The 20,444-nt window shown below is 35.4% G+C and overlaps 1 protein-coding gene across 4 annotated transcripts in view; it reads left to right on the top strand.

Annotated features, from left to right (window-relative positions):
• LOC112914683 (argonaute RISC catalytic component 3) overlaps nucleotides 1-20,444 on the top strand; it is a 110,844-nt gene that overhangs the window by 51,884 nt on the left and 38,516 nt on the right. The window contains exons 1-2 of one of the 4 annotated variants that reach the window (XM_025991756.2): nucleotides 4,551-4,568; nucleotides 5,868-5,949. The exons of 2 other annotated variants lie outside the window; for them this stretch is intronic. The gene's annotated coding sequence lies outside the window, so the exon portion shown is untranslated. Of the gene's footprint in view, nucleotides 1-4,506; nucleotides 4,569-5,867; nucleotides 5,950-20,444 lie in introns of those variants that run through there. One more of the 4 variants, XM_072723853.1, reaches the window with a different exon arrangement.

The following is a 20,444-nucleotide window of genomic DNA, read 5'->3' as shown; positions in this document are numbered from 1 at the left end:
TTTTTTTTCTTTCTTTCTTTCTTTCTTTTTTTTTTTTTTTTTTTTTTGTAGCTCTCTGGCCTTCTAGTTTTTAAATTCTCAGTTTCTGCTTTTAGCTTTATAAATGTTTTCCTCTATTTTTTTTAGTTACTTTAGTTGTTTTTCTGACTTTTTAAGCCATATTAGTAACTCATTTGCTTTCATTTTTTCTTAATGATGAAATTATTTAAAGTAATGGATTTTCAAAAAATAAAGTAATGGATTTTCTTCTGATCACTGTTTTAGCTATATCCAAAAGCCTCTAATATGTAATTTTATTACTGTCTAGAAACACCACAAATTTCATTTGCATTTTCCCTCTTACCCAAATGTTGATTTTTTTTTCAATTTTCAGATTGAAGAACTTGTTATTTTCTGATTTTATTATAAATTTCTAGTTTATGGGTTGTTAATCAGAGAATAGGGCTTGTATTTCTCCCTTTAAAATTTGTGGAGGTATATTTTGGAGTCTAGTGGTGCCTCGGGGGCTTAGTTAAGTGACTGAGTCTTGGTTTCAGCTCAGGGGTCATGAGATTGAGCCCTGCATCAGGCTCTGTACTTGATGCAGTATCTGAGATTATTTCTCTCTGCCCCTCCCCACTCATTCCCCTTTGCTCCTCCCCCTGCTCACAGGTGCTCTCACACATGCATGCGCTCTCTCTCTCTCTTTATCTTTCTAAAAGAAAGGAAGGAAGAATTTGTTGAGATATATTTTGTCATCTAATACATAGTCAATTTTTGTGAAGGTTCAATAGCTGTTTGAAAATAGATATATTCAACTATGAGAGTAGAATTAAATGAATATCCATCAGTGCCTACCATTTTGATTATGCTGTTTTAGATCATTTCTGAGTTATTTTTGTCTACTGTTCTCTCGGACTGGGAGAAATAATTTTAAAATTTCTGTTATTATTGTGTTTCTCTCTCCTTCATATCTCCTTTGATTTCTGCTTTCTTAATGTTGCTGCTGTGTTATTAAGAGCATATATCATATACCTGTTTTCTTTGTTGTGAATTATACCCTTTACAATGATAAAGTGACTTCCTTTTTATACTTTGGACTAAAAGTCTGCATAATCTAATGAAACAATTACAATCCATATGTTTGTGGACCTTATCCTATCTATTAACTTTTCCTTTCTTAATATTTTCTGAATGACAGATATATCTTGGTGATAGTATAGAATGGTTTTGCTTTGTGGGTCAGTCTAAAGCTTTTTTCTTTTAATGGATGAGTTAAGCCAGATAGATAGGGAGGATATACATGCTTAGTCTTAGTTTGTCACATTTTATATTTCCTCATTATATATGTTCTTGAAATTTCAAGTGGTCTGTTTTCTGTGCTTTAAATAATACTTTTGATATTAAAAGGGTTTTGTTGAAGTGTGGTTGACATGCAGTATTACATTAGCTTCAAGTGTACAACATAATTATGGACAAGTTTGTATATTGTGCTATGCTAACCACTCATCTTTAGCTCTTTTTAAAGCAGAGTCTTTTTTCCTTACTAAATAACAATTATATTAGCTTTATTCTCTTCCTTCCCTTCTTTCCTCCTTCTTCTTTACTAACTAATTTTGGCAAATATAGCATTATTTTATTCTTTATAATTTTGCTTAAACTTTTACTATTTCACTTTCAACATTGACTCCTGTCTATTACAATAAGGTACAACCAGTGAGTTCATTGTGCTTTTTATGTTTTCTGTTATCATTGATTTATTTGTATATATTATTATTTCTATATTATTAGAGCATTTAAGAGTTGCATTCCATTGTGTCACCTGTATATCCATTGGTTTTCTTCTTAAATCTACAATTATGTGTATTTGTGCTGTCAGTCCTTTTCCTGAAACTTTTCCTATCATCCATTAGTGAGTTTGTCCTCAGTTGTTTTTTCAAGGAGAGTTAAGAACTAAGTGTTAACATACTGAAAACCATTTGCCTATAGCCTTACTCCTGAAGGATTGTTTGTCTAAGACAATAAAATTATTAATTAATAGGGGCACCTCGGTGGCTCAACCGGTTAATGGTCTGCCTTCAGCTCAGGTTATGATCCTAGGGTACTGGGATGGAACTCCGCATTGTCAGGCTCCCTGCTCAGTGGGAGGGGAGGGCCTGCTTCTCCCTCTGCCTCTGCCTGCCTCTCCCTCTGCCTCTGCCTGCCGCTCCCCCTGCTTGTGCTCTCTCTCTCTCTCTCTCTCGCTCTGTCAAATAAATTCTTTAAAAAATTATTGACTTATATTTTCTTGAATGTCTTCTAAGTAATCGTCTGTTTTCTGACATTGATATTCAGTAGAGAAGTATGATACCAGCTTGATTTTTTTTTTCCCCAGGAGGGATCTGCTTTTTTTTTTTTTTTTTTTTTTGGTCTGATTGCAAAAATTATTTTTTACACTTATTTCAGTAGATTTATTTTGTTGCTATTGACCACTTTGGGTCAGTTTTCAAAGAATTCCCTTTGAAAATATAGGTTCAGGTCTTTTTTTTTTTAATTTTTAAATTTTCTTTTAAAACATTACTGTTCTGTTTGCTCCTTACTGTGCCTTTTGTAGTATATTTTTTACCATGTGCTTATATTTCCAATTTTTAAAAATATTTTTCTTCCATTTCTTTCATGAATCAGATCCGTAGTACTTTTGTTTTTTCTTCCTCCTATTGACTATCTCTTCCCTGAGTTAATTTTCTATTGTGAGATTTTTTTTTTCTTTCCTTTTTTAAATGTTTATGTAAGTAATTTCTACACCCAACTGGGGACTCAAACTCCTAACCCCAGGATGAAGAGTCTCATGCTCTTCTGACTGAGCCAGCCAGGCACCCTTCTGAGATTTTAATAGCTATATTAAAAAAAAAAAAAAAAAGCTATATTAAGAATTCTTTAATTCATGGGGCACCTGGGTGGCTCAGTCAGTTAAATGACCAACTCTTGATTTCGGCTCTGGCCATGATCTCAGGGTTCTGGGATCGAGCCCTGCGTCATGCTCCACACTCTGTGGGGCATCTGCTTGTTTCTCTTTCTCCCTCTCCTTCTGTGCCCCCGTACCCCCACCTTTTTGCGTGCACATCCACACACTTGTATACTCTCTCAAATATTAAAAAAAATTTTTTTGGAATTCATGTTAAAAAGTAATGTTTCAGAGACGCCTGGGTGACTCAGTTGGTTAAGCATCTGCCTTCTGCTCAGGTCATGATCCCAGGGTCCTGGGATCGAGCCCCACATCCTGTCAAGCTCCCTGCTCACTGGGGAACCTGCTTCTCCCTCTTCCCCCTACTTGTGCATGCGCGCTCTCTCTCGCTCTCTCTCAAATAAATAAAATATTTTTTAAAATGTAGTTTCACAGTTTTCATCTACTTTTTGATAATTTTTTGTTGAGTTTTCTTTGTCAAGGATGTCATACGATTTTACTTTTTTTATGGTTTCTTCATATGGATACCCATCCCTTTTTTATTACTCATGTTTGAATTAGATGAACTTTCTTAAGCCACCTATTGGAAGATTCTGGAGGGGGATGGGGAGGAGGAACAGGACATTGGGAGCAGGGTGGTCCCAGGTTTCTCTGCTCAAATATTAATAGAGAATTTGTGAAGGGTATATAGGAGTTCTTCGTGGCATTCTTTGAACATTTAAGTTTGAAATGACAGATGAAAAGTACTTGGCTTACTTTTAGAGGAGTCATAGTATCTGAGATCTGTCGCTTCTAGACCACCCTCTCCTCATTCTCATGGCACTTCTACACCTCCTTTTTCTACTTACTTCTGAGATTCCCCTGGTCAGTCTCCGTTCTAAACATTGTAGTTCCCACTTAGGATAGGATCCTCTCTTTCTGGGAGTGAAAATTTGCTATTCCCCAGCCAGGCTGTTTTCATACTTGTCCTCTCCCCTGCAAAGGCTCTACCAGCCCCTAGTACTTTGGGCCATTTTTACTTATAATTTGGCATTTCCATTTTTATTGTCTCCTGGGTTCACCAAATATGTAGAAAGGTTTTCTTTTCTTTTTAAAAACATTCTGTTTGTTGTATTGGGTTCTAGGAGGAAAGTAGGAAAATTTGGAAGTAAATTGCTATTTTCCTACAGGAACTTAAAGTCTAGCTTTGGATATTATTAAATAATATATAAATAACCCATTGGTCAGATAAATCACAAAGAAAATTTTACGTATTTTAAACTTAAGGATAATGAAAATAATACATATCAGAACTTGGTATGATTAGCTAAAGCAATGCTTAGAGAGAATCTAAAACCTTAAAATGCCTATTAGAAAAGAAGAAAAGCATCAATGACCTAAGTGTTCATCTCAATAAGTTATAAAAATAAAGAAAAAATAAATGCAAGGCAAATAGAAGGAAATAAGAGTTAAAAACAGAAATTAATGAAATAGAAAACAAATTTATTCTGTAGGTAGAGAGACTTGAAAAGTTTTTAAGAAGGATAGTGACATGATCATATTTGTTTTCCAGAAAGAGACCTCTGGCAGCAGTGTGGAGAATAGATAGAGGAGAAAAAACTAATCTCAGAAGCCAGTTAGGAGGCTTTTTCAATCACTAGTTCAGGTAAGAGATGGTGATGGTCTAATGTGGGATGGAGAGAAAGGAACTATATTATAAGGAATAAGTTGAAAAAGTAGGTTTAAGACCCATGTCCAGAAAAAAACTTTGGGTATAGTTACTGGCACATGGAACTGATTGGAAATGAGTAGACCAGAAGGTTTACTAGGTTTTTGAAGAAATTGTTTTTGGAAATAAACTATAAACCTGGTATATCTGTCAGGTTCAACCAAAGAGACAGAACCAGTGAGAGATCTATATATACAGATTTGGCTTACACAGTTTGTAGGGATTAGGAAGGCAAGTCTGAAATCCTTACAATAGGCTGTCAGGAAGGACAGACTGGGACTCATGGGCATGAGCTGAGGCTGTTCTTCGCAGGTGGAAATTCTCTTCTGTCTCTCTTGGGAAAGCACCAGCCTTGCTTTAAAAGCCTTTCAACTGACTGAACGAAGCCCACCCAGATTATCCAGGATAATCTCCTTTACTTAGTCAACTGATTGTGGATTTTAATTACATCTATAAAACACTTTCACAGCAATAACTAGATTAACGTTTGAATAGCTGACAACTAGTAGCCCTGCCAAGTTAATGAATTTAAAAAAAAAAAAAAAAAACATATGTGCCCTGCAAAGTTATTCAGTCTTTGAAACAACCTTCATGTTCCCAACCCTTCAGGCTGTGACTGCTGTATTATAAACTAGCTTCTAAGAAAGGCATACTCACCAACATACAGTCAGAATAGTGATTCATTCTAGTGTGAATGGTGATGCTGGCAATTGAATTGGAAGATAGATCTGCTGTTGCTGATTAGTTGGCGGTATGCATCATATATTAAATAGATCGAATGTTAATATGTCCAAAGCTTGGAGAGCCTATGGGACAGACATATGGATAGATGCTACTGTGCAGTTAGAAATGCATATATGAAAATCTGTGATGGTGGAAGCAAAAGTTAGAGAACACTTCAGTATATAAATCCATATTTGAAACTGTAGAAATGAAAAAACTTCTTTAGGAATAATATTTAGATAAAAAACAGGAATGAGGAGGATAAAGCCATAGGGGAATAGTGGCATTTAAGGAAGGAAGAAGCACCAGTGAGCAGTTAATGATTATCACAGGTGGTATGAGAGCCAAAAAAAGTGGTGTAACGGAGGCCAAGGGAGGAAACATATTCAAAGATTAGATGATTTCACAGTTAAGCAGTGGGAGCTTTTCCAGTAAAATCAAGAGTAAAGCCAGGATGTCAGGACTATGATATTTTAGTTGTTTTGTGTTTGCTAACTTCTGTTCTTCTTACAGGTTTCACTCTACACGTTACTTCCTTGAGAAGCAGTATTTGACACCTTTCTCCCCCCCACATCCAGCCATCCCCCAAGTCTGAGTTAGGTATTTCTTTTATGTATTCCCACAGCACAGTGTACTCCCCCTGTAATATAGCACATGTCACTTGGAATTATAACTGTTTATTGTTCTGTGTCTCCTGTTAGAATGAAAGCTCCACAGAGCTAGGGATTGTCCATCTTATTCACCAGTGTATGTACCCTCCATGCTTAGCACAATTTGGGGTCATATTAAGGAAAGAATGAATAGGTAAAACTAAGAGCATAGAGGAGGAACATCTAAATTATCCTAGAAAGTTAGAAGAATATTTGGAAGAGTATGTGATGCCTTAGCCAAGCTTTAACAAATACGATGAGATCAAGAGTTTGGATTGAAAAGGAGGTACACAGGAGTAAGAGATTTTTGAGAGGTTTCTAAAATAAAAAATTTGATTGAAAGACATAAGAGAAAATCTAAATGAATGAAATTAGGAAGACTCAATTTGATGTCAGTTTTCTACAATTTAATCTCTAAATGAAATTTTAAATAAAATTCAAATAGAGTATATCATAAAACTTGATAAGTAAATATTAAGGCTTTTTTTTTTAAGATTTTATTTATTCATGAGAGACATAGAGAGAGAGAGGCAGAGACACAGGCAGAGAGAGAAGCAGGCTCCGTGCAAGGAGCCCGATGTGGGATTGGATCCTGGGTCTCCAGGATCACATCCTGGGTTGCGAAAGCAGGCACTTAACCAGTGAGCCACCCAGGCATCCCTATTAAGGCTTATATGGAAAAATAAATGCCAAGAATAGCCAATATAATTTTAAAAAAGAATAAAGAAGGAGGAATTCCCCTCTTTATTTTAAAACTATAATGAGGGATCCCTGGGTGGCTCAGCGGTTTAGCGCCTGCCTTTAGCCCAGGGCGCGATCCTGGAGTCACGGGATCGAGTCCCACATCAGGCTCCTGGCATGGAGCCTGCTTCTCCCTCTGCCTGTGTCTCTGCCTCTCTCTCTCTCTCTCTCTCTCTCTCTCTCTGTCTATCATAAATAAATAAATCTTTAAAAAATAAAAAAATAAAAAAACTATAACGATTATTATTCCACATTGCTTTAAGCACAGGGACAGACAGATCAATGAAGCAGAATACAGAGCCTAGAAATGAGCCATGTGTATATGGAAACTTAGTAAAGTGTCAGGCAGCATTTCATATCATTGAAGAAAGAATGTTTAATAAATGGTGTTTATAAAGTTAACTACATGAAAAAATAAATTAGACACATCTCACGTCATGTTCAAAATCTATTTCTAGGGTTTTTTTTTTTTTTTTTTTTTTTTTTTTAGATTTTATTTATTTGAGAGAGCAGGGGCAGGAGGAGGGGAAGAGGGAGAGGGAGAAGAAGGCTTCACGCTGAGCAGGGAGCCTAATGCAGGGCTCAATCCCAGGACCCTAGGATAATGACCTGACCCACCCAAGCACCCCTATTTCTAGGTGTATTTTAATCCTAAAGCCATAATACAAAACTTTAAAATTCTTTTAGAAAAAAAATAGAATATTTCTAATGTTGGACAAAATATAAAATGTAAATTATAAAAGATAATACAAGCTTGACTGCATCAAACTTTTAAACTTGTATGTTATAAAGATAATCATAAAGTTAATTAAAATACTAGGACAATATTTGCAGCAAATACACCCAAGAGCTTTATAAAAATAAGGATAGATCAGTAGGAAAACAGGTAGTTCAGAAAAGAGGAAACCCAAATGACCAGTAAACACATGAATATCAGATTCTCATTCATTAGTAATCAGGAAAATGCAAATGAAATATAAAAGATTACATTTCATACCCATCAGGTTTGTAAAAATTAAAGTCTTATATCAAATGTTGGTGAGGATACCAAAGTTAAAGGAACTCACACACTGTCAGAGTATGATTTGGTACAGCAACCTTGGAGAACAGTTTTCCGTATCTAGAAAAGATGAAATTGTACATATCTTAAAATCCGTAGCATGCCATAAGCTTGCATATGTACTTGAAGCATTATTTGTTAATAGAAAATTGGAATCAGCCTAATTCTTTATCAGTGTTTCCTTGGAAAGCATTCTGAATGAGTACATATATTATTATATGATATTGTGGTGTACTGTATGACAACTAAATTTGAGTGAACCAGATCTACAGATATCAACATAGATTATCATTAAAAACTGTGGGTTTTTTTGTTTTGTTTTTGTTTGTTTTTAAAGATGTTATTCATTCATGAGAGACACACACAGAGAGAGAGAGAGGCAGAGACACAGGCAGAGGGAGAAGCACGCTCCATGCAGGGATCCTGACGTGGGACTTGACCCTGGGTCTTCAGGATCAGGCCCCGGGCCGAAGGCGGTGCTAAACCGCTGAGCCACCCAGGCTGCCCCAAAAACAGTGTTGAAGGGGTAGCAGATATTAAAAGGATAGGTTATTATGTAAATTTAAAACAAATTTATACTGAGTACATAAATATGCAGTAAAACTGTGAAAAACATAGATGAGACAAATGCACACCAATTTGAGGATAGTGGTTACCTTTAGGAAGAAGGAAGAAGAATGGAATAGGTTGGTTGGCATAGAGAGAAGAGATAAAGGGCTGCACGTTTCAAGAAAAATGTGAGAGTATGTTAATTTTTTGTGAACAAAGTGTAAATAACTTATGGTGCCATTGTGAAGTAAAGAAGTCAGAAAATAGCATTTTTTAAAAAAGATCTATGGTATGTTAGTGAAATGAAAATAAAGCCTAAAAGTTTTAATTGCCAGTAAAATGTAGTACTGCTATGAAAAATAATGAGTGAAAATATTGCGCTCACCAGCCTACTTGTTTATGTTTCCCTTTTTTGTTTTTGTGTGATTTGAATTTGCATCCCTTGAGCTTGGTATATTGTTCTGAACAAAACAGCCCTTGTTGAACTTGAAATCTACTGGAAAACACTAGTATTGAGCAATACAAGTATTATGAAGAGGAAGTGCTGAGTACAATGGGAGCACATAACAGGAATCCATTTTAGTCTCCAAAGTGACAGATTACCTACCTCTAGGTGAAATTGGTAGTGGAAGGAAGAAAGGAAGTGTGAAAATTACTCTAAAACAGAGAGAAATTTAATTCTAATGATGTGACTTAATCTTGTCTTCAAAATGATTGCTTTTGTGGTATTTAATATTTTCTCAACTATGTAGTTAAACTTACTGTATACAATTTTACCAATCTAAGATTCAAAAATATTTTTTCTTCACATTTCATCATCTCTGAAATTGGGAGATGTCTTGCAGTTGATGGTTTGTCACACTTTAATTGATGTTTCTTTTTTAGGATACGTAAAATATTGATGTACCTTACTATCACTGATAACTTGGATTGGAAGATATGTGAGAATATATTTTTAGTTTAGCCTGCATTTAAGCCAAACTCATTTGCAGCTTGCATTTTTAAGACCATCACAGTGAATTGGTATTTATTAGTTGTATTTCCCTTAAAATAGTTTTATTTACCACTCATTATATAACAGATAGAATCCTAAGCATTTTACATTAATTATCTCATATGAACTCTACCACAGTTGTATGAGTTAAGTTTAGAGAGAGAAAATCTGTGTAAACTTTCTCTCTCCAAATTGGCTTTCTCTTTCTAAAGTTCACATAGTTTAATATTTATATTAAATAATTTATGTGTTTGTGAAAAGTTCAGAAATAACAGAAGAAAAATCAATGAATTACCATAGTAATAATTAATAAAAGTTTATTGTGCACACACCAAAAACAGTTTGCATACTGGGAGCATTCAACCCAAAACATGGAATGACGCTCAGGAAAATATCATAAAACAGTTTATATGGAGAGAAAGCAGTAATTCCTCAGTGATTGTTTATAATATTAAAGTTTTCTTAAATGGTAGGGAGTTGGTCAGTGGTTATTAATCTTGGGAAACAATGTAAGTTTTGCTTATGATTTTCAGAGACATGAGCAAGAAATGACCCAGACCAAGTTGGGCTTGTGAGATAAGCTACATTAAGCTTTGCTTGTATGACTAAACTGGTTTTGTCTGCTCAGGGAATTTTCAAGGCTGGTATTCATTTGCTTTTGATTTTAACAATGTAATATAACCTATTAAACCTATTTTAAATAAAACTGTAGCTTATATTTAAGGCTCAAATTCACAGTTTACTTTTAAATGATAGAAGCCAGCTTCTGACTCCAAAGTCATGTCCTTAATATTCATAACTCTATACTGCATCCCTAAGAAGCAAGATTCTTGGCAGACAGATCTCAGACCCAGGAACATCTGAATTGAAAAACATTGTTATTTTTATTTACTTTCTGTGCTTTACAGTAAGAGTATCCTTCTGTAAAACAGTCACTATTTACTCCTAAAAGAAAATGGAATATATATATATTGTTGTAGAATTTAGTAATTGTAATTTATTCTGCATAAGAGTCAGAGAAGTTCACCCAGAATATGCTTCCTTTGCAAGGAAAACATATTTGTATTAAGTAATTTATTAATCACAATAATAGTGTTGTTTGCTTCATATGTTTGAGTTCAGGTATAAGATCTCTAAGACTAAGAAATAATTTATAATATTAAAATGAGTTTTCTCAGCAGTAGATGAAAGCAGAACATTTCTTGAGGGTATAATGAGAGTCTGATTTCAGGCAGCAGGACAGGAACTTTTCACCATATGGTCTAGCTAAGCAAGGTAAATATATCTGTGTCAGGCTTACCTAGACTATCCTCACATTACAAAAGCAAAATAATGGCAGCAGAAATCTCAGTGACAGTCTCCATCCACTCTGTTTTTAATTCACCCTATTTCAGTCTCAGTGAGTTTGCCCTTCATATTTGGTACAAGTTTATGTTTGAGCCGTCCTCTTGGATCACACATCACTAACCCTGTGGAGAATTTTGTATTTTTCCTTTATTGATCTTCTGTTTCCTACATCCTTTTTCTTCTCCTGCCCTTTTTTTAATGTTCAAAAGTTTTATGAGAAAAGGGTACACAACAGGCAAATATTGTGACACTTTACACACTTGAAAACAAATTTAAATGGTAGTTTAGCTGAGTTTCTGTGTTGGAAATAATATTCCTTCACAGATTTGAAAGCAGTGCTCCATTTTTTAAAGAGTTTTAGTGAGATTTTTTTTGTACATACCATAAAATGTACTTATTTTACGTATGTATCCATTGTCTTTGTTTCATTTAATTTGCTTTACCTTCTGGAAAATTTCCTCAACTTCATCTTTTAACCCTTTATTCACTTTTTCATTTCTGCTCTTAATGTTCTTCTAGTAGTTTTTTTTTTTGGTTTTTGTTTTTTGTTTTTTTCCTTAAATGTTGTGCTGTACTATTCTTGTTTCACAGTTGCAGTATCCTCTCTTAGCTCACTGAGAATAATTTATTCTGGAGCTTTCTTTTTTCAGCACATGTTTATGCTTCACCCAAATTCCTTTTGTTTTGATCTCTTATCTTCCATATTGGAGGCTTTCCTCAGATAATATGCTATCCTTGAGTATCTACTCATGATTCATAGGGAGTCTAAAACACTGACTAGATACTCTGAATGCATCAGTGCATCTGTGGGGTGAGCTTCATCGTGGGGTGATTTCAATGCGCTGATGTTAGGGGACCTACATTTGTATCCTCAAATCTCTTTGCTTGGCTGGTCAGAGATGAGTGTTCTGAGCTCCTACCTCAAGAGTAACAATCTCATGGTCTACATTCTGGAAGCCAAATTGGACATTCTGTTTGGGAGAATGTCTACATTCAGCATTTAATGTTTATAGCTATCTAATCCCTTGTTTTTGGTGCAGTCCTATGCCTTCAACTGTGCCTGACATGCTCCCTCCAAAGAGCCTTTCCTTTATTTTTCCCAGAGAATAAACCTCCAGATTCATGCAGGGATGACAAAGGGATGGTTGTTCAGCAATGTGGAACTAGACAAGGGATCTAGGACTCTACCTGTTTCTCAAACAGCTTTCCTCTTTGTCTTTCTGCATCTCCCCCATTCTGTCACCAGTTCAGAGGCACTTAGTGCTGCCACTTCTCATGCCTTTTGAAGATTTTATAGTGTAAATGCCATTGGTTCTTATCTTTCTCAACATAGCTACCTTGAGATTTCATTTTCTTGGATCTACTATGTCAGTTATTGTCCACTTGCTTTTCATCTTCTAAAATGTTGATGGATTTCCTCTTTTCTGTTCACTCCTTCTAAGATTATTTTAAAATTCCTCACCATAGTTATAGTGGAGTTTGGGGATTGGGGAAGGAATGAAATGAGCTTCTTGTTTTTTAATCTATTTTAACCCAGAATCTATTTTTAAAGTGCAGAGGCTTTGTCTGGGTCATCTCTAAATTTGAACCCATAAGGGAGACCATGAAGAGTAGGTATTTAATAAATGTTTACATGGATGATTAAGTCTTGTTTAATATCTATAAAACTCAGTTGATAACAAGTTTGTGATGAAGTCCTAGTTTCCTACCACATGGAAAACTCTATAGGTTTGATTAAGTGTCCTCACAATATTGTGGGTATCTTTCTCTGGAGCAGGTAATCCATAATAATGATTTTAAGGCCTAGCATTGAAAGTTACATTCTGCCATTTTAATAATATCCCATTAGTTATGCATATTCAGTGTAGGAAAGACACTTACTAGGGACATCTTTGAGGCTAGGTATCACACAAAGTTTCTATCTTTTTTTTTTTTTTTTTTTTTAATTTTTATTTATGATAGTCACAGAGAGAGAGAGAGAGAGGCAGAGACACAGGCGGAGGGAGAAGCAGGCTCCATGCACCGGGAGCCTGATGTGGGATTCGATCCCGGGTCTCCAGGATCGCGCCCTGGGCCAAAGGCCGGCGCCAAACCACTGCGCCACCCAGGGATCCCACAAAGTTTCTATCTTAAGCTAAAGAAAAATCCAAGTTAAGTAGAAGGTAAGAAATAATAAAGTCAGAGCAAAAAATTAAATAGAAAACAGTACATAAAATGCATGAAGCCAGAAATTGGTTCTTTTGATAAAATTAATAAAATCCTAGCAAGACAAATCAAAGAAAATAGGAAAAACAGATTCCTAGTATTAGGAATGAAAGAGAGGGTATCACTAAAGATTCCTCAGAATTGAAAGATTAGTAAGGAAACATTATGGAATTTATATCAATTATTTGATTACCAAAACTTTACAAAAATTGATTTCAAAGAGTAATCTGAATAGCTCTGTATCTATTAAGTTCATAATCCCTTGAAAACTCCAGTGATTTCACTGATGAATTTTATCTAACATTTAAGGAAAAAATAGTACCAATCTTTCACAAAATCAGAAAACAGAGGAAAAATTTTCCAACTCGTTTTATGCGGCTAGAGTATACTTGTGATAGACACTTGACAAAAACAGTATAACCCACTCAATAGAAAAATCATTTGATACATTTTAACGTTCTCATAACAAAAATTTGCAGTAAACTAACAATAAAAGGAAACTTCTTCAACTTGATAAAAGCACCTAGAAAAACATAACAAGCATCATCATAAAAGGTACAAAGATTGAATGCTCAAGAACGAGGCAAAGATACTTGATTTTCACTACTTGATTCAATATTGTGCTAGAGGTCCAAACTAATGCAGTGTGGTAAAAAAATGAAATAAAATAAAGACATAATATTGTAAGGGAAGAAATAAGACTATCCCTCTTTGGAGGAGACATAATTCTCTACATTAAAAAATGCTAAGCTACCCCCTCTCCCAAACAAAACCCTGCTAGAATTAATAGATGAATTTAGCAAGGACACGGAATACTAACAACATATACAAAAATCCATACAAGCAGTATAACAAGAAATAATACCAGCATTCAGCAATTAGAAAATTAAAGTACCATTCCTAATAATACCAAAAATGTAATACTTAGGCATAGATTTAAAGAAAGATATGCAAAGCTTCTATACTGAAAGCTACAGATCATTCCTGAGAAAAATAAGGAAGATATAAATAGAGAAAGATACCATGTCCTTGGATCAGAACACTCAGATTGTTGTTTTGTTTTGTTTTGTTTTTTTAAGATTTTATTTATTTATTTATTAGAGAGAGGCAGAGACACAAGCAGGCTCCATGCAGGGAGCCCAACATGGGACTCGATCCCAGGACACCAGGATCACGCCCCGGGCTGAAGGCAGCACCAAACCGCTGAGCCACCAGGGCTGCCCAGAACACTCAGATTGTTAAAATGTCAATTTTTCCTATGGGGCTCCTGGTGGCTCAGTTGGTTGAGCATCCAACTCATGGTTTCAGCTTGGGTCATGATCTCTGGGTCCTGGGATCAAGCCCCACCTCAGGCTTTGCTCTCTGCAGGGAGTCTGGGGATTTCTTTCCCTCTCCCTCTATACCACCTCCCCCACTCACACAGGAGTCTCTCTGTCTCTCTCTTCAGAATAGATTAATAAGGGATCCATGGGTGGCGCAGCGGTTTAGCGCCTGCCTTTGGCCCAGGGCTCAATCCTGGAGACCCGGGATCGAATCCCACATCGGGCTCCCGGTGCATGGAGCCTGCTTCTCCCTCTGCCTGTGTCTCTGCCTCTCTCTCTCTCTCTCTCTCTCTCTGTGACTATCATAAATAATAAAAATTAAAAAAAAATAAATGATCTATTATTCATTTTTTTTTTAATTTTTATTTATTTATGATAGGCACACAGTGAGAGAGAGAGAGGCAGAGACATAGGCAGAGGGAGAAGCAGGCTCCATGCACCGGGAGCCCGATGTGGGACTCGATCCCGGGTCTCCAGGATCGCGCCCTGGGCCAAAGGCAGGCGCCAAACCGCTGCGCCACCCAGGGATCCCAATAATAGATCATTTAAAAAAAAAAAGTCCATTCTCCCTAAATTGATCTATAGACTCAACATAGTCCCAATGGAAATCTCATCAGGTTTTTTAAAAATATTAAGTTGACAAACTGAGTCTTAAGATTTATATGAAAATACAAAGAACTTAGGATAACCAAGAACATTCTGAAGAAGCACAAAGTAGGAAGATTTATACTACCTGGTTTTAAAGATACACTGTAAAGCTATAGTAATCAAAACTGTGACATTGGGGTGAAAGACCTGTAAAATGAGTTATAGAATAGATTCAAATACTAAGATACTTGATCTTTTTTTTCTAAGATTCTTAATCTTACATTATCATAGGCTGAGAAGCAATTCGAATAGATATAAAAATAGACTCATTCATGTGGTTGATTGATAATTGACAGAGGGGACAATATAATTCAGTGAGGAAAGGATAGTTTTAAATCATGTTAGAATAACTGGATATGTGTATGAAAAAAATAAACATAACCCCTACTTCACACCATACCCAAATTCTAGATATATCACAGGCCAAAACCTAAAACTAAAGCTGGGAATTTGCTAAGAAAACAGGAAAAAGGGATCCCTGGGTGGCGCAGCGGTTTGGCGCCTGCCTTTGGCCCAGGGCGCGATCCTGGAGACCCGGGATCGAATCCCACATCAGGCTCCCGGTGCATGGAGCCTGCTTCTCCCTCTGCCTGTGTCTCTGCCTCTCTCTCTCTCTCTCTCTGTGACTATCATAAAAAAAAAAAGAAAACAGGAAAAATATGCATGTCCTTGGAGTGAGCAATTTCATGTCCTTGGAATGAAAACCTCTTCAGAACACTTAAGATGAAAAGGCAAGCAACTACTGGGAGAAAACATTTGCAAAACATATCTAAACAAAAGATTTGTATCCAGAATATATGAAAAACTTGTACTAGACAATTTTAAAAAGTGGTCAAAAAATCAGGGATTTTACAAAAGATGTGTGTGAATGGCAAGTAAGCACTTGAGAAGATGTTAAACATCATTGCTCCTCTGAGAAATGCAAATAGCCACAATGAGATATCATTTCACACCCACTACATGGGCTAAATTAAAAAGACTGGCAATACCAATGTTGGCAAAGATGTGGAGCAACTGGAAATGGTAGGAGTGTAAATTATACAACCACTTGGAAAAATATTTTGTCATAGTGTTTTAAACATGCTCTTGCCTTATGACCCACCAGTTTTATTCCTAGGCCTTTCCCCAAGATAAATGAAAAAGGAGGTCATACCAAGGTTTGTGTGTGTGCACAAATCTTGGTATGACCTCCTTTGCATATATATATATATATGCTTGTTCATAATACCTAGAAACTGGAAATGACCCAAATCTCTAAAAAACAAGTGATTGGAGAAACAAATTATAATCTCATACAATGAAATACTACCTGGCAGTTAGAAAAAAGTGCTGGAGCACCTGGGCAGCTCAGTTGGTTATGCATCTGACTCTTGATCTCAGCTCAGGTCTTGATCTCAGGGTCATAAATTCAAGCCTTGCATTGGGCTCCACACTGGCCATGGAGCCTACTTTAAAAAAGAGAGAGAGCGAGAACTACTAATTTATGCAGCAATATGAATCGGAATTAATTAACTAATCTCAACTAAGTAAAACAGGCAAAAGAAGCCAAACTTAAAATGATATATATAATTATATACATAATTCCATTTATGTAAAATTTTGGATCCAGTTAATCTATTATGAAAGGAATCTGATGCGTGTTTGCTAAGGGCAGATGTGGAAGGAACTGATTGCATAGAGGCAGGAAAGTACATTCTGGGGTGATGGAAAGATTCTTTTGCAATTGGGGTGGTAATAGCATAAATGTATACATATTCAAAATCATTGAACTTTATACTTAAGGTGTATTTTATTATATGTAAGGCTGAAAATCCTTTTTTAAAAGGAAGGTATTCCTATATAAACCACAGAAAGACTAAAATTCAAGTCTCACAGTACTGACAGTGAGACTTGAGCACAAAAATCACATAAACTACCTATGAGAGGGTCAGTTATTAAAACCACTTTGAAAGAATTTGGCCTTGTCTAGGAAAATTAGAGATACATATCCTTCATGACTCAGCAATTTTACTTCGAGCCTTTTCTACTAGAGAAATTACATGTATATGTGCATCAAAAAAGACCACAATTACAGGAATGTTCATGATATTCTAGTAACTAAGGAAAGTACTAACACCAATGTCCAATGTTAGAATAGTAAACTGTGTGTGTGTGTGTAGTTTATATAGTAAATATAAATAAATAAATATATATGTATGTGTGTATATATATATATATATATTATATATAAAAGCAAGCACCTGGGTGGCTTAGTTGGTTAAGTGTTTGCCTGCAGCTCGGGTCATGATCTTAGGGTCCTAGAATCAAGTCCCGCATCGGGCTCCCCGCTCAGCGGGGAGTCTGTTTCTCCCCTGCTTGTTCCTTCTCTCCCCTCTGTTAAAAAAATCTAATTTTTTTTTTTTTTAGAGCAGTGAGAGAATCACAAGCAGGTTCCATGCCCAGCACAGAGGCTCAATATCATAACCCTGAGATCATGATCTGAGCCGAAATCCAGAGTCAGACAAGACACTCAACCAGCTGAGGCACACAGACACCCCAGTAAACTAGATTTCTTTACCAGAGTGTTAGAGAAGTGGAAATGAAGAAACTATTTACATTTAAAATCAATGAGCTAGAGACAGTTCTTAGCAACAGTTTCAAAAGACTACATGCTTTATATTTCCAGTTGCATAAAGTTCAAGAACTAAGATAACCAAACTATTTAGGAATCTGTAGTTATGTTCTGAATTTAAAGAAAAGGAGATGATTACCATGAAACCAGGACTTTGGTTACCTTTAAAGGAAACAGGAAGTTAAGGACTGGGAAGGGGCTAGAGAAGAGATTTCTAGAATATTGGCAATATTTAGTTGTTGATCCACTGCTGGTTTTGTAGATACTTACTGTATAATACTTTAAGTGACACATTCGTATTTTATATACTTTACTAAATATGTGATACATTATATTAAAAATAGAAAAAATAAAACAATTCTTTAATCTGTCAATATCTCCTGAGTGCTCTGTTAATAATATTTTGGTAGGTGATAATAGGGAATACAAGGATGTTTAATGTGGTGTCTCTTAAGTACTTACTAATTATAAACCATATAACCATAAAAAGGCACTATGTAATGAGTAGTCTTAAATTCTTATCTCCTACTTTCAGAGCCATGGGAGTAAGCCTGTAAAATTGAGGCAGATAACATCCATACCATGGAACCTCTTAGGAGGTTGTAGGTGTACATTAAAAAATAATTGTGATTATGTTTTTACCAGCACCAATATTATTTACTGCTCTACCTTGTACTGTTCATTTGGACGTGGACTCATTTGGTATTCTTAGTTATTTTAAATACGGCAAATATTTGTTTTTCATATCTGTTATTTTCTGGCTTTGGAAATGGTAAAACATAAACTTAATTTTTTTTTAAGATTTTATTTATTTATTCATGAAAGACACAGGCAAAGAAATAGGCAGAGGGAGAAGCAGGCTCCCCATTGGGAGCCTGATATGGGACTAATCCCCAGACCCCAGGATCACGACCCGAGCCAAAGGCAGATGCTCAACCACTGAGCAAGACTTCCCCAAACTTAAGAATTCTAATCCCTTCTTCATGGAACAATCTCCCATAAAATCTCTTCAAGGAGTTAGTTTACATTAACAAAATGGTTTTGCCTAGAATTAAGACAAATCTATCAGTGAACAAGTGACATGAGTAGACAGTTCTTCAAAAATGAGAACAGAATGGGATGACTGGGTGGCTCAGCGGTTGAGTGTCTGCCTTTGGCTCAGGACAGGATCCCGGGATCGAGTCCCACATCGGGCTTCTACAGAGAGCCTGCTGCCTCTTCATGTATCTCTGCCTCTCTCTCTGTGTGTGTCTCTTCATGAATACATAAATAAAGTCTTTAAAAAAAAAAAAAAGTGAGAACAGAAAGAAGCTCTATTGAGTTTCTATCATGTTCTGGGTACAAGTAGGTACTTTGCATTGAATCTCTACCCTAATGCTGTGAGTAGTAGGTATTCTTCTAATTTTACAGATGAACAAATAGATGTTCAGAGAAATAATAATTAGTAAGTGTTGGACCTAGGATCAAAATCTGTGTCTATTTTATATTATAGCCTATCCTTTTTTCATTATTCTAAAATAAGAAAATGAACTTAGTTAAAAAAACAAACATGCAACGAACAGTAAAAAATTAAAGGATGCATTTCCAACAACAAAAATTTTTATTATTTATTAATCTATTAAAAGATACAGGAGAATTGTAGAGTATATTATAAACCCTTAATGAAATTTAAATGGCCTTAATAAATTCAGAGATCTGTGTTGATGAATTAAAAGTATCCCACTGGTATTCTCAACATAGTCTCTTTTGTGATTTTTTTTTCTGTAATTTATAAATTGCACATATTTAGATCCTGGCAATCTAAGTAGTAGATAATATCTCCTTTTCCATCAAAGTCCTCTCAGTAGCATCTGTATTTTATTCCTCAATTTTATTTATTACCTGCCTAATCAGTTTTAATTGTATACATATATTCTAAATTTATCCATTCTACTAATGGATATCTTGGTTGTTTCGTTTTCTTTTTCTGTTAAGAAAAAACACTTACTCATGCCTTCTTTTGCAGATAGGGAATTTCTTTCTAGAGTGTATTTCAATATAGTGAAACTGCTAGATTGAAAACTAAGCATATTTGAGATTTGCTGTATGAACTGTTTGCTCCCCTAATTAATTGTATCAATATATGCCTACAATCTATACAAGAACTTTCATTCTTCCATTGGCTTGTTGTCAGTGTGTATTCTGGGTCTTGAATGGTGTAAAATGATAAGTCAGTATTGTTACGTGTATTTCCTTAATAACATATAAGAGAATTCCTGAAAATTTATAGGTTTTGACATTTAGGTTTCTCTTTTATGAAATGCCAGCTGATATCATTTGCCACTTTTATTGTTTTATCTTGATTTGTAGGAACTCATTACATATTCTGGATAGTAATTATTTGTTACAGGTGTTACACATGTCCTCTACTAATCTATAGCCTGGGGATTTGATTGGTTTTTGTTTTGTTTTACTTTGTATGTTTCTTCCAGTTTTCTTTTGTAGTTTTTTTTCTTAAAACTTTACTCATTTATAGTTTGTGTATTTTAAGAAATTGTTATAGTTTCAATAGTTTGTAGTTTCTGTTTTGTTTTTTAAGATTTTGTTTATTTAGTCATGAGAGACACAGAGAAAGAGAGACCTAGGCAGAGTGTGGGACTCTATCCCAGGACCCCAGGATCAGGACCTGAGCCAAAGGCTCAACCACTGAACCACCAAGGCATCCCTGGTTTGTAGTTTTTGTATCTTGTTTTAGGTAAGAAATCCATCCTTACCTCCAGGATCATAAAGATGTATCTTGTTTTAGGTAAGAAATCCATCCTTACCTCCAGGATCATAAAGATATTCTATAAGTTTTTCTAAATGTTTATTTTTCTTTTTATATTTAATTTTCTCAACAGGAATTTCTTTTTGTATATATACAAAAAATTTCTTTTTGTATATATATTTACTATATATAGTGTATATAGTAGGCTCTCAAGTCT

Source organism: Vulpes vulpes, chromosome 10, assembly GCF_048418805.1.
Source record: "Vulpes vulpes isolate BD-2025 chromosome 10, VulVul3, whole genome shotgun sequence".
Lineage (NCBI taxonomy): Eukaryota > Metazoa > Chordata > Mammalia > Carnivora > Canidae > Vulpes > Vulpes vulpes.
This window is presented reverse-complemented; position numbering and strand designations above follow the sequence as displayed.